The 13,237-nt window shown below is 50.8% G+C and overlaps 1 protein-coding gene across 3 annotated transcripts in view; it reads left to right on the forward strand.

Moving 5' to 3' along the window:
* The window catches only part of CANT1 (calcium activated nucleotidase 1), a 69,941-nt gene that overhangs the window by 44,773 nt on the left and 11,931 nt on the right, over positions 1-13,237 (forward strand). Inside the window, exon 1 of one of the 3 annotated variants that reach the window (XM_063960716.1) lies at positions 11,614-11,702. The exons of 1 other annotated variant lie outside the window; for it this stretch is intronic. The gene's annotated coding sequence lies outside the window, so the exon portion shown is untranslated. Of the gene's footprint in view, positions 1-11,613; positions 11,758-13,237 lie in introns of those variants that run through there. One more of the 3 variants, XM_063960719.1, reaches the window with a different exon arrangement.

Consider the following 13,237-nt stretch of genomic DNA (forward strand, 5'->3'; position numbering starts at 1 on the left):
AGTCGTGAGAACAATGGACTGCAACACCCTCTCCCTGGACGATGCCTTTATCAGCAGATCATCCAGATATGGGATTATGTTCACCCCCTGTTTGCGGAGGAGAACCATCATCTCTGCCATCCCCTTGGTGAACACCCTCGGTGCTGTGGAGAGGCCGAATGGTAGTGCCTGAAATTGATATTGACTGTCCAACAGTGCAAATCTGAGATAAGCCTGGCGAGGCGGCCAAATCGGAATGTGAGGGTACGCATCCTTGATATCCAGGGATACCAGAAACTCTCCCTCCTCCAGACATGAAATCACTGCTCTGAGAGACTCCATTTTGAATTTGAACACCCTCAGGTAAGGGTTCAACGATTTCAAGTTAAAAATTGGTCTAACCGAACATCCGGTTTCGGTACCACTAAAAGGTTTGAATAATAACCCTTGTTTTGCATATGAGGTGGAACTGGGACAATGACCTTTAATTTTTTAAATTTTAGAATGGCTTCCTGTAGGATAGCTCTGTCTGTCAGCAAAGCTGGTAAGCCTGATTTGAAGAATCGGTGAGGCGGTAGTTCACCCCTGGGACACAATATCCTGTACCCAGGGATCCAGGCCGGATGACACCCAGACGTGGCTGAAACTTCTGAGTCTCGCACCCACCAGCCCATCCTCAAGGCTTTGAGGTCCACAGTCATGCTGAGGATTTGGAGGAACCAGAAGCAGGTCTCTGGTCCTGGGAGCCTGCGGATGCAGGCTTTTGGATTTTGCCCGACCACCTCTAAAGAAAGTGGTAGAAGGCTTGGGCTTTTTTTGTCTTAGTGGTCCGAAAGGACTGCTGCACAGCTGAAGAAAACGAGTTTTATGGTAAGAACTTACCCTTGTTAAAACTCTTTCTGCGAGGTACACTGGGCTCCACAAGTCTGAACAATGGGGTGTAGAGTAGGATCTTGATCCGAGGCACCAACAGGCTCAAAGCTTTGACCTTCTTCCCAAGATGCATAGCGCCGCCTCCTATATCACCCCGCCTCCCAGCACAGGAGCTCAGTTTAGTTAACCAGCCCAATGCAGTAGCAGGAAAAGAGATGACAACGGTTAGTAGCCACATACACCACACTCTCACGACAAGAGAAGTGTCAGCGGCTAATGCCATATCAACCCAAAGAAGCTAAGTGCGTCAGGGTGGGCGCCTTGTGGAGCCCAGTGTACCTCGCAGAAAGAGTTTTAACAAGGGTAAGTTCTTACCATAAAACTCGTTTTCTGCTGCGGGGTACACTGGACTCCACAAGTCTGGACAATGGGGATGTCCTAAAGCAGTTCCTTATGGGAGGGGACGCACTGTAGCGGGCACAAGAACCCGGCATCCAAAGGAAGCATCCTGGGAAGCGGCAGTATCGAAGGCATAGAACCTTATGAAAGTGTTCCCGGAGGACCACGTAGCCGCCTTGCACAATTGATCAAGGGTCGCACCACGTTGGGCCGCCCAAGAAGGTCCAACAGACCGAGTAGAATGGGCCGTAATGTGAACAGGAGCTGACAGACCAGCCTTCACATAAGCATGTGCAATCACCATTCTAATCCATCTAGCCAAAGTCTGCTTGTGAGCAGGCCAGCCACGTTTGTGAAATCCAAACAAAACAAAGAGAGAATCAGATTTTCGAATAGAAGCAGTTCTCTTCACATAGATACGGAGAGCCCGTACCACATCCAAAGACCTCTCTTTGGGAGACAAATCATGAGAGACAAAGGCCGGAACCACAATCTCCTGATTAAGGTGGAACGAAGAAACCACCTTAGGCAAATATCCGGGACGAGTCCTAAGAACCGCCCGGTCACTGTGAAAAATCAGATATGGGGAACTACAAGACAAGGCACCCAAATCCGACACTCTTCTAGCAGAGGCAATAACCAACAGAAACACCACCTTAAGGGAAAGCCACATAAGGTCAGCTGAACCAAGAGGTTCAAATGGAGACTCTTGTAACGCCTCCAAAACCACCGACAAGTCCCAAGGCGGGACATAGGGAGGTTGGATACGCAACACACCCTGAGTGAAAGTATGAACATCAGGTAAAGTCGCAATTTTTCTCTGAAACCACACCGACAAAGCAGAAATATGAACCTTGAGGGAGGCCAGACGCAGGCCTAAATCTAGGCCCTGCTGTAGAAAAGCCGAAAGTTTGGCTGTACTAAACTTGGAAGCGTCATAATGGTTAGATGCGCACCAAACAAAGTGGGAATGCCAGACCCAATGGTAAATCCAAGCAGAGGCCGGTTTCCGGGCCCGCAACACAGTTTTAATGACCACTTCAGAATAACCCTTAGCTCTTAAGACGGAAGCTTCAAGAGCCACGCCGTCAAAGACAGCCGGGCTAGGTCCTGGTAGACACAGGGGCCCTGAACGAGGAGGTCTGGGCGTTGTGGAAGTAGAAGTGGATGCTCTGACGATAGGCCTTGCAGGTCTGAGAACCAGTGCCGTCTGGGCCACGCCGGAGCTATGAGAAGCAGATTTCCTTTTTCTTGCTTGAACTTCCGAATTACCCTGGGCAAGAGTGACACCGGAGGGAACACGTACGACAGACGAAACCTCCATGGCACCGCCAGCGCATCCACGAATGCTGCTTGAGGATTCCTTGTCCTTGCTCCGAAGACCGGAACCTTGTGATTGTGTCGAGACGCCATCAGATCCAGATCTGGAAGACCCCACCTTTCCACGAGGAGTTGAAACACTTCTGGATGGAGGCCCCACTCGCCGGCATGCACGTCCTGATGACTGAGAAAGTCCACTTCCCAATTCAGGACTCCAGGAATGAATATTGCCGATATTGCCGGTAGATGGCGTTCTGCCCAACGTAGAATCCGTGAGGCTTCCTTCATTGCCAAACGGCTTTGAGTGCCGCCTTCATGATTTATGTAAGCCACTGTGGTGGCGTTGTCCGACTGTACTTGAACAGGACGGTTCTGAATCAAATGCTGGACTAGGTTCAACACATTGAAGACCGCCCGCAATTCCAGAATGTTGATCGAGAGGAGAGATTCCTCCTTAGTCCACCGACCCTGCAAGGAGTGCTGCTCCAGCACCACGCCCCAACCTCTTAGACTGGCATCTGTCGTCAACAGGACCCAGTTGGATATCCAGAAGGGACGGCCTCTGCACAATTGTCGGTCCTGGAGCCACCAGAGCAGCGACAGACGGACCTCCGGAGTCAAAGAGATCATTTGAGACCTGATCCGGTGAGGCAGGCCGTCCCACTTGGCTAGAATCAGCTTCTGGAGGGGGCGAGAATGGAATTGAGCATACTCCACTATGTCGAATGCAGATACCATGAGGCCCAACACCTGCATTGCCGAATGTATCGACACTTGCGGACGAGAAAGGAAGCAACGAATCCTGTCCTGAAGTTTCAGGACTTTCTCCTGAGACAAGAACAACCTCTGGTTGTGAGTGTCCAACAGGCTCCCAGATGCACCATGCTCTGGGCAGGGACCAGGGAGGATTTCTTTAAGTTGATGAGCCACCCGTGGGCTTGTAGAAACCAGACCGTCATATCCAGATGACGCAGGAGAAGATCTGGGGAATTTGCCAGGTTTAACAAGTCGTCCAGATACGGCAGTATCCTGACCCCTTGACGGCGGAGTACCACCGTCATCACCGCCATAACTTTGCTGAAGACTCGCGGAGCCGTTGTTAAACCAAAAGGTAACGCCCGAAACTGGTAATGGAGGTTGCCAATAGCGAACCTCAGGTATTGTTGATGTGACACTGCTATAGGAATATGCAGGTAAGCATCCTGTATGTCCAGGGAGACCATGTAGTCCCCAGGTTCCAAGGCGAGAACTATAGAGCGAAGGGTTTCCATACGGAACATGGAAACCTTCACAAACTTGTTCAGTGCCTTGAGGTTGAGAATGGGCCGGGAGGACCCATTCGGTTTCGGGACTAGAAACAGCGGAGAATAGTACCCCGGCCCCTCTGAGCAAGAGGCACCTGTACTACGACTCCTGTATCCAGGAGGGTCTGTACCACCGAATGCAGAGTGTTTGCCTTTGTCTGATTCGATGGGACGTCTGTCTGGCAAAATCGATGAGGGGGTCGGTTTTTGAAGGCTATGGCGTAACCTCGAGTGACGACTTCCCGTACCCAGGCATCTGAAGTGGTCTTCAACCATTCCTGGGTATACCCTAGAAGCCGGCCCCCCACCCTGGGATCCCCCAGGGGGAGGCCCGCCCCGTCATGCGGCAGGCTTATCGGTCTTGGCTGCTGGCTGACGGGCAGCCCAGGCTCTTTTGGGCTTCGGCTTACCAGGTTTGGAAGTGCGGGCCTGCTTATGGTACGCCTGACCTTTTGCTTTACCTGAAGGACGAAAGGGGCGAAAGGACGTGCCTTTGGCCTTCGACACAGAAGGAGCTGTATTAGGCAGACAGGCAGTTTTGGCAGTAGCCAAGTCAGCCACTATCTTATTTAAGTCCTCCCCAAACAGAATATCCCCCTTGAAAGGGAGTAGCTCCAGGGTTTTTCTAGAGTCCAGATCCACAGACCAGGATCTCAGCCACAATATCCTGCGAGCCAGGACTGACGTAGTAGAGGCTTTGGTTGCTAGTATACCGGCATCAGAAGCTGCCTCTTTAATATAGCGAGAAGCTGTGACAATATATGACAAGCATTGTCTAGCATGGTCAGAGGAGATTTCAGCCACCAACTCCAAGGCCCATGCTTCAATAGCCTCTGCCGCCCATGTAGCTGCAATAGTGGGCCTTTGTGCAGACCCGTGAGATTGTAAATTGCTTTTAGACAACCCTCGACACGTTTATCCGTAGGCTCTTTTAGAGACGTGACAGTAGTGACAGGTAGAGCTGAGGAAACCCACCATCCTAGCCACATGTGAGTCTACTGGAGGAGGCGTTTCCCAATTCTTAGACAGCTCTGGCGCAAGGGGATAGCGAGCCAGCATCTTCTTTTGAGGCACAAACTTCGTACCCGGGCTTTGCCAGGGTTCCTGACGTATATCCACTAGGTGGTCAGAGTGAGGTAAAACTTGTTTAATCCCCTTCTGACGCTTGAACCTATCTGGTTTCTTAGGAGGAACGGATGGCTCGGGATCATCCGTAATCTGCAGAATTAATTTAATAGCCTCCAAAAGATCAGGAACATCCACATGTGAACTACCCTCCCTATCAGCCGTATCTGAGTCAGAACCTGTGGGGTCAGTGTATGTGCTGTCTTCATCAGACGAGATGTCAGTGACAGCAGTGGATTGTGAGGAGACGAGCGCTCGCATAGAGGACCTCTTGGATTTAGGCGAGAATTGGTCAGACTTTTTAGTAGTCAGGGACTGGTTCAACTTCTTTAATTGAGCAGATAAATCGTCCGCCCATGGCGGGTTAGCTGCAGGGACCACATACGGTTGTACCGGCATTGGGGGTCCCATAGGGGGTGTTAGTTTATGAACTTGCGTATGCAGAAGCGTGGAAAAAGCGGCCCACGGAGGGGCAGTATGTGCCTCCGTTGCCACAGTCCCACTGGGGGGCAAGGAGCCCCCAGAACCAGAGCCCACAGCTGCTATATTCTCCCCATATGTGCCTGTGGCTTCAGCAACACCAGCAGTGTGTTCCGCCCCAGAACCGTTACCCTCAGAAGCAGACATGATATAACTTGCAGTATGAGGTAACACAGTACAATTATTAGCAGCACTATATCCCTAAACCCAAACCCCTGCGCAGTGTAGTCAGCACCAGCAGAGATAAAGGAGAGATATGGTGACTAAATCACAGAGAAAAATACGTAATACAGTATATCTTTGTGAAAATCCTATATTAGATAACACCTGACGCACCAAGCCCCCTCAGGTTATAGAATATAGGGATAGCAAGTTGAGTGAAAGACATGAGATGGACACCACTCAGCTATCAATGCACACACAAATAGTCACAGTTTGTACAATGCAGAGGTTATTACTAACAATAATACTGCACTGGACTAGCTTACACAGCTATATAACAATAGATATAACAGTACACAGTAAGAACTGGATGTATATCACAGGGTAATTGTACTATAAACCCCTGACTAAATGCACTCTTTCTTACTAACACTGACTAAAAAGGCAGGTAGAATACTTAAGTGTCATGTAAAGGCACAGCGCTGACAACCAGGCGGCTTTACATAGGAGGACTTGCCCAAACAGTCCCAGGAACAGTGAGCTGAGGAGTAATGGCGCCGCAGACACTGACAGGGAGTGAGGAAAAGACAGAGATGCAGCTCCAGGGCGGGAACACTTGCTGGAAATGGCGCCCTGGGGCTGAGGGAGGGGATTCAGGTCTAAGCCTTATCCCCCTTGCTGGCAAAACCACCGGGTACTGTGGGCGATATTAAAATCGGTTTTAAGAGAAAACCTGACCTGCGCCCATGCCCTGGTGATCTAGTGGGATCGCCTGTATCCACAGTGTCCACCGCTAGCGCGCGCGGCCTGCCTTCCACTGACCGCGCCGGATTGCGATAAAGACCGGGTCCCGCGAGCAGGACCCACTTACCACCTCCCGAAGCGCGCCCACGCGATGCTGGAGAGCCCCAGCCGTGTGTGTCTAACATGAAGAAAACCGGAGCCTCCGCTGTAGGTACCCGGCAACCAGGGCTCGGGAGTGTACAGCGCCGCTGGGGAGAGCTGGAACTGCAGCAATGAATGTCACAAGACATTTACCACCGCTGCTGCCCTTGAAGTCTTTACTTTTTACCACATAAAAAGCTTTTCTCAGGGCTGCTTGGAGCAGCCCCCCTGTTAAGTGCCTGCTTACTGCAGCACCAACTAACAAACTGAGCTCCTGTGCTGGGAGGCGGGGTGATATAGAAGGCGGCGCTATGCATCTTGGGAAGAAGGTCAAAGCATTGAGCCTGTTGGTGCCTCGGATCAAGATCCTACTCTACACCCCATTGTCCAGACTTGTGGAGCCCAGTGTACCCCGCAGCAGAAAACAGTTTCTTCGTAGAAGGAGTAGCAGAGGGAAGGAAAGGTGACCTACCCGCAGTTGTCGTGGAAATCCACGCATCCAACGCCTCCCCAAATAGAGCCTGACCTGTGTAGGGTAGGTTCTCCACACTTCTCCTGGATTCCGCATCGGCAGACCATTGGCGTAGCCAGAGTACCCTGCGAGCTGATACCGACATGGAGGATATCCGTGCAGTCAGTGTACCCAGGTCTTTCATGGATTCCACCATAAACCCAGCAGAATCCTGTATGTTACGTAAAAACAATTCAATGTCACTTCTATCCATTGCATCCAAATCCTCTAGTAATGTGCCTGACCACCTTACTATGGCTTTAGAAATCCATGCACAGGCAATAGTGGGTCTTAAGGGCACTCCTGAAGCAGTGTATATGGATTTGAGCGTAGTGTCAATCTGACGATCAGCTGGTTCTTTCAACACGGTAGAACCAGGAACAGGTAAAACAACCTTTTTAGACAGTCTGGAGACAGATGCGTCAACAATTGGTGGGTTTTCCCATTTTTTCCTATCTTCCTCAGGGAAGGGAAAAGCAGCCAGAACTCTTTTTTGGATCTGGAATTTTTTCTCCGGGTTTTCCCAGGATTTTTCAAATATAGCGTTTAATTCTTTAGACGCGGGAAAGGTTAGCGGGGCTTTCTTATTACAAGTGAAGTAAGCTTCCCCAACCTGCTCAGGTGTAGTGTCATTAATGTTTAACACATCTCTAATGGTCTCAATCATGAGCTGCACCCCCTTTGCAAGGGATGCCGCCCCCCTCAGCACGTCCCCACCACCATCTGTAGTATCAGAATCGGTATCCGTGTCATCTTGCATAATTTGGGCAAGGGAACGTTTCTGTGGGAACATGCTAGGGGATTTTTCAGGAATAGGGACAGAGCCTGACCCAACTGCCATAGACTTCTTCAAAATCTGAGTTTCAGTCTCAGTATTAGCTACCCTAGTAGAGATCTGAGAGCTCATTCCTTTGATAGAAGTTAACCACTCAGGTTCAACAATAAGGATCTGAGACAAAGCATTACAATCCTGTGTACACGGAATGGATCCCTCCTGAGAGTAAACATCTTCTGCAGCATATGACACAGAATCCCTAGACATGGCTATGTGATATAGTAAACACACACACACGGAAATGTCAGACACAGTTTCCCCCCAAGTATGCCACAGAGAGACACAGAGATTGGAGCTAACCCACACACAACGCTTTTTAAGGTAGAACTAATGAAAATACCAGCGCTGTCTGTGTACCTTAAGAGACTACACAGACTTTACACAGCCACCCCCCCCCCCCCCCCCCCCCCTTCCACAAACCCCTGGTATCGTACATGATAGCTGGAGTTGACTTGGAGGGACAGCTCTCCCTGTCAGCGCTTCTGCAGGCAGGAAAATGGCGCTGAACGCTGCTGGGTCCGCTCTGAGGAGAAGCTCCGCCCCCTTTCATGACGCTGCTTCCCGCTCTTCTGTAGTTTTTACTGGCCTGAGGAATTGTGTTGGCAGAGATCCTAGGACCCTGACAGGCTTTCTGGGCAGTGTAGGCGCTGGCTCAGGGCGCCCCTCACAGTGCCGCACCATGTACCGCTGAGCCCCGGAGGGCAGTTAGAACTGCGCCCCCTACCCTGTTGCCGCCATCCTCACACCGGCTCCCCACTTGCCAGGGGGACGGTGACTAACTCGTCACTGATGTCTTCTGACTCTGTAAGGAGGTGGCGGCATGCTGCTGGAGTGAGCGATACCCTGTGGCAGGGAACATTCGATTCCCTCAGGAGCTCAGTGTCCTGTCAGCGAAGATAGTGGCTCAGACCCCTCAGGGCGGACACTACTCCCCCCTTTAGTCCCTCGAAGCAGGGAGGCTGTTGCCATCAGCCTCCCTGTGCCTAAACTCTAAAAAAAACCTAAAAGAACTCCTATGGAGCTCCCCTAGCTGTGGCCGGCTCCTTCGGGCACATTTTCTAAACTGAGTCTGGCAGGAGGGGCATAGAGGGAGGAGCCAGCCCGCACTCTCAAACTCTTAAAGTGCCAGTGGCTCCTAGTGGACCCGTGCTAATGTGGACCCCAGCATCCTCTAGGACGTAAGAGAAAATTGACTTTTGGCTATGCCTTGCAGACAAAAGGAACGAAAGTAGAAATTTATCAACTAAGGGGACGTAGAAGGGAGGAAAGCTGTATTAGAAGCTGCCACCCTAGCTACGATCTTATTGAGCTCAGGAATGAACAAGACCTCACCAGAGAAAGGGAGAGCTTCAAAGGCCTTTTTGGAGTTCGTGTCCACATGCCAAATATGAAACTAGAGAGCTCTTCTGCCTGCCACTGCTGATACTCTGGAGAAAAAAAGACCAGAGTCAACTGCAGCCTCACCGAAATAAACACCTGCTTCCCAAATATGATAAACCATGGATAATAATTCCGTTCTGTGGGTACCAGAACAGAGACCATCCTCAAGGTAAATCGACCAACACCCCAATGCTTTAGTCACCCATGCAGACACAAGGGCCGGATGTAAGACAGCACTGGCATTGGTGAAAATAGGCTTTACAAAATTTCAAGCTTCCTGTCCATAGGGTCCTTGCGAGAGGCATTGTTCGGAAAAGGGAGGCAAGATTACTTAACCAAATGTGCAATATGTGCATCCACTGGAGTAGGGGACTCCCACTAAGCTCTGTCCACTAATGGAAGAGGGTAAAAGTTCAAAATGCATTCGGTAACCAGAAGTATTTGTTAGGGTGTGCCCAGGCTTCCACCAGGAAGAGGAGGTAAACAATGCCGTCTCCTTTTTACAATTAAAGAGAGGTGCATCTGCTGTGGGAGCAGAGTCAAAACCCTTAAATCAGGAGAGTGGACTTGACAGCTTTGATCAATGCGTCCATATCAACCTGAACCTTGGTGTCATCCTGAACAGAAGAGGTTTCTACATCCAAAATGAGAGATTATTGGAATCATTTGACTCAGAGTCATAATCAGAATGGAGGTGCATAGAGCTATCTCATCTGGTAGACTTCTACTTAGACGGTTTGTCAAGCATATGTTGGATTGAGCTAGACACCTGCACAGTCGGCTCTGGCAGAGCAGTCTGTGAATCCCCCAGGGACCGATTTTTATTTGCAGACGATTTTGGATAGAACTGACAAAAACTGACTGATGATATAAGACTAAAAAAATTACCCAACATCAACAACGGTTTTAAATCCACATTGGGATTGACTTTTATACCCCTTTGTCGCACCTGGGATTTGTACACGGGTCCTTCCCGGGCGCAACCCGTCTGAAACCCCTTTCAGACTGGCAGCCTGACCAGACTTATTACTAGGTTGGTGACGCCACCGCCTGCACCACGAGCCAGGTTGAACCCGTGTTCAACCCTGCTCGCTACCCGAGTTCTAATATCACATCGCTCAACCCAGGTTAGTTCAACTGGCCCCTTTCACACTGTGCTGCAACTTTGTTGGTCAGGCATATTACAAGCGGTTCATATGTATGTGACCACTCTGCATACCCTCCAACTGTTTCTTTTTGGGCGGCACAGTACCGTTTTTTAATGGTCTGTACCAGCCAAAAAGGGCTTTGTAACGGGTTTAGCGTCTCCGTGGTCCCATAGTTACATAGCAGCGTTGTGATGCCACATTCCCTTTACCCACGGTCACACCCACTTTCATATTTTGTAGCGGTTTCCTCCTTTACAATTTTGGATGGGATGTCTCTGTAGGTTCTAATTGTCATATTTGTTGACCAAGGAAATGTAACCTTTGCACACCTACAGCTGCTTATTCACAATGGCAATGGGGGTCATTCCGACCCGATCACTCGCTGCAGTTTATCGCAGCGCAGCATTCAGGTCGGAACTGCACATGCGTCGACGCCGCTGTGCGCCGGCGCATGGCAGTCGTCGCTGCCTAGTGATCGCCTCTAAGAGGCGGTTGCTGGGCAGGAGGGGGCTGAATTTGGCGTTAAGCCGACGTTTAGTAGGCGCGGTCCGGCCAACGCAGGCGTGGCCGGACCATTGGGGGGGGGGGTGCCGCGTCGGCTGCGTGACGTGTCACGCAGCCGCTGTGGCCAGCGACACACAACTCCCGGCCAGCCGCAGGAGCTGCGCTGGCCAGGTGTTACTCCACAAATACAAGAGCATCGCCGCTGTGCGATGCGTTTGTATTTGTGCCTGGGGGGGCCGGCACTGACATGCGGGGCAGACTAGCCCTGTGATGGGCGTCCCCCCGCATGTCTGAGTTCATGATCGTAGCTGTGCTAAATTTAGCACAGCTACGATCAACTCGGAATGACCCCCAATATCTGTTACCTGTGCCTGCTTTACCACCCTATCCTATAGCCAAATCCTTGTTTGGCAGTGTCAAATACAATTGAAATTTACGTAAGGGACAATTGTTCATACATTGAACCTTATTCCCTTGTTTTACTATAACATGTTCTAAATAAAAAAACTGTAGCACGAATGAGAAGTGGAAGGTGCCCGAATAAGAAGCTAGTGCAGCCTCGTTGACAAGGAGCGCGCCGCAAACAAATCACGAGCGCGACGGACCCGGTACGCTTGATCCAGCAGTGACCCAGAGGCATGCCGGGAGTTGTAGGCTGTCCACAAGGCATGCCGGGAGTTGTAGTGTATCGGCGAGAGGCGGAAGTGCAGGTATAGTGCTTCTTCTGTGGGATGTTGACCATGGATCGGTGATCTGCTCTGCTTTGGGTTAGACCGGAGCCCGGGGCCACATCGTCGGTGAGTTATTTCAGGAATGAGCTACTTAATCTGGTCTATCTAGTGCTTAGATCGGGTAAGAGGTATATATGTCATATATATATGTAATTTATGTAACAGTTACCCGAAACCGTCCGCTGCCTATGCCGCTTTCTCTGGTGGTGGTGGAGGAATAATGACTTACATGGGGATGGTTCATTCAGGTCTAGCTGCCCCCTTTGTCTGTCCTCACCCTAGCATCCCCTTGCTGTGTGCGGGTCACCTCATCACTCTGTGCCGCTGTTGCAGCAGCGCTATGTGGCATTGACTGGGAAGGGCGCTGTAACCGGAGAGAGGTAAGTGCTGGAGCGGTAGAGTCACATATGCACTGTTACTGCCGAAGTACATGCCGGTGACAGAGTTGCCATTTAGGATGAGCCCCGTGAGTTAGTACATTTACATGGTACCTGGCTGGGGTGCTGCCTTAAGTGATGGTTTCTATTTATTTTCGTTTTTACTGCTATGCTACTTGTACACACGTCTTCAACCTGCGGCCCTCCAGCTGCTGTGGAACTACACATCCCAGCATGTCCTGCCTCAGTTTTAGGATAATAGCAAAACTGTGTCAGGGCATGCTGGGATGTGTAGTTCCGCAGCAACTGGGCCGCAGGTTGAAGACCCATGCAGTGTACAAGGCTAGTTAGTGGTGGTAGGAGGCAGAGCATTGAGGTCTGAGCATTAGCAGTGGTTACCTATGATAAAGAAAAGGCAGTATACCCAGGTAGCGCTTTGTCATTCTGAGTCACAGGGTCCGGTAGGTGTAACTGAGAGAGTGACTTCAAAGGCTGGCACACCCTTCTCTACGTGTGTAGGAGATCCGTGTTTGCTGGATAAACAAGTTTCTCCTAGCACGGGAGTTGTACACCCTGTCACAGATTAGTCTAAATTGAGTATACAAGCTAATATAGCTCTCCCAGATTCATTTTAGTTATGCTCATCCTTTTGCTGAACACCAAGTTGCCTTATGTATTGTATAGTGTCCACTGGCAAATATATAATCTACTATATTATGCACATGGCATGCCACAGTGTTCAGACTGGCAAAAGGTTGACCACATAGCGGGGGCAACTACTATAGCAGCGGTGGCCAACCCGTGGCTCTCGAGCAGCATGCGGCTCTTTCATCCGCCGCATGCGGCTCGGCCGGCTCCTGGCCACCGCTGGCCCCAGACACACGCACGCCTCTCCGGCAGCGGTGTCTCGCTTCGTGAGCCAATCGGAGCTCGCGGACCGGCAGCTAAGGCTCCTGATTGGCTGCCGGACCGCGAGCTTTGATTTGCTCACGGACCGGCGCCTAATTCAAGAGAGACATCGCCGCCGGAGAGAGCAGAAGCAGCGTGGGGAGGGGAGCGGGCGGGGGCTGGTGAGCACTGTGGGGACATGTGTATCTGAACTGGGGGCATAGCAGGCACTGTGGGGACATGTGTATCTGAACTGGGGGCATAGCAGGCACTGTGGGGACATGTGTATCTTGTACTGGGGGCATAGCAGGCACTGTGGGGACATGTGTATCTTGT

This window comes from Pseudophryne corroboree, chromosome 3 (assembly GCF_028390025.1).
Source record: "Pseudophryne corroboree isolate aPseCor3 chromosome 3, aPseCor3.hap2, whole genome shotgun sequence".
Classification (NCBI taxonomy): Eukaryota; Metazoa; Chordata; class Amphibia; order Anura; family Myobatrachidae; genus Pseudophryne; species Pseudophryne corroboree.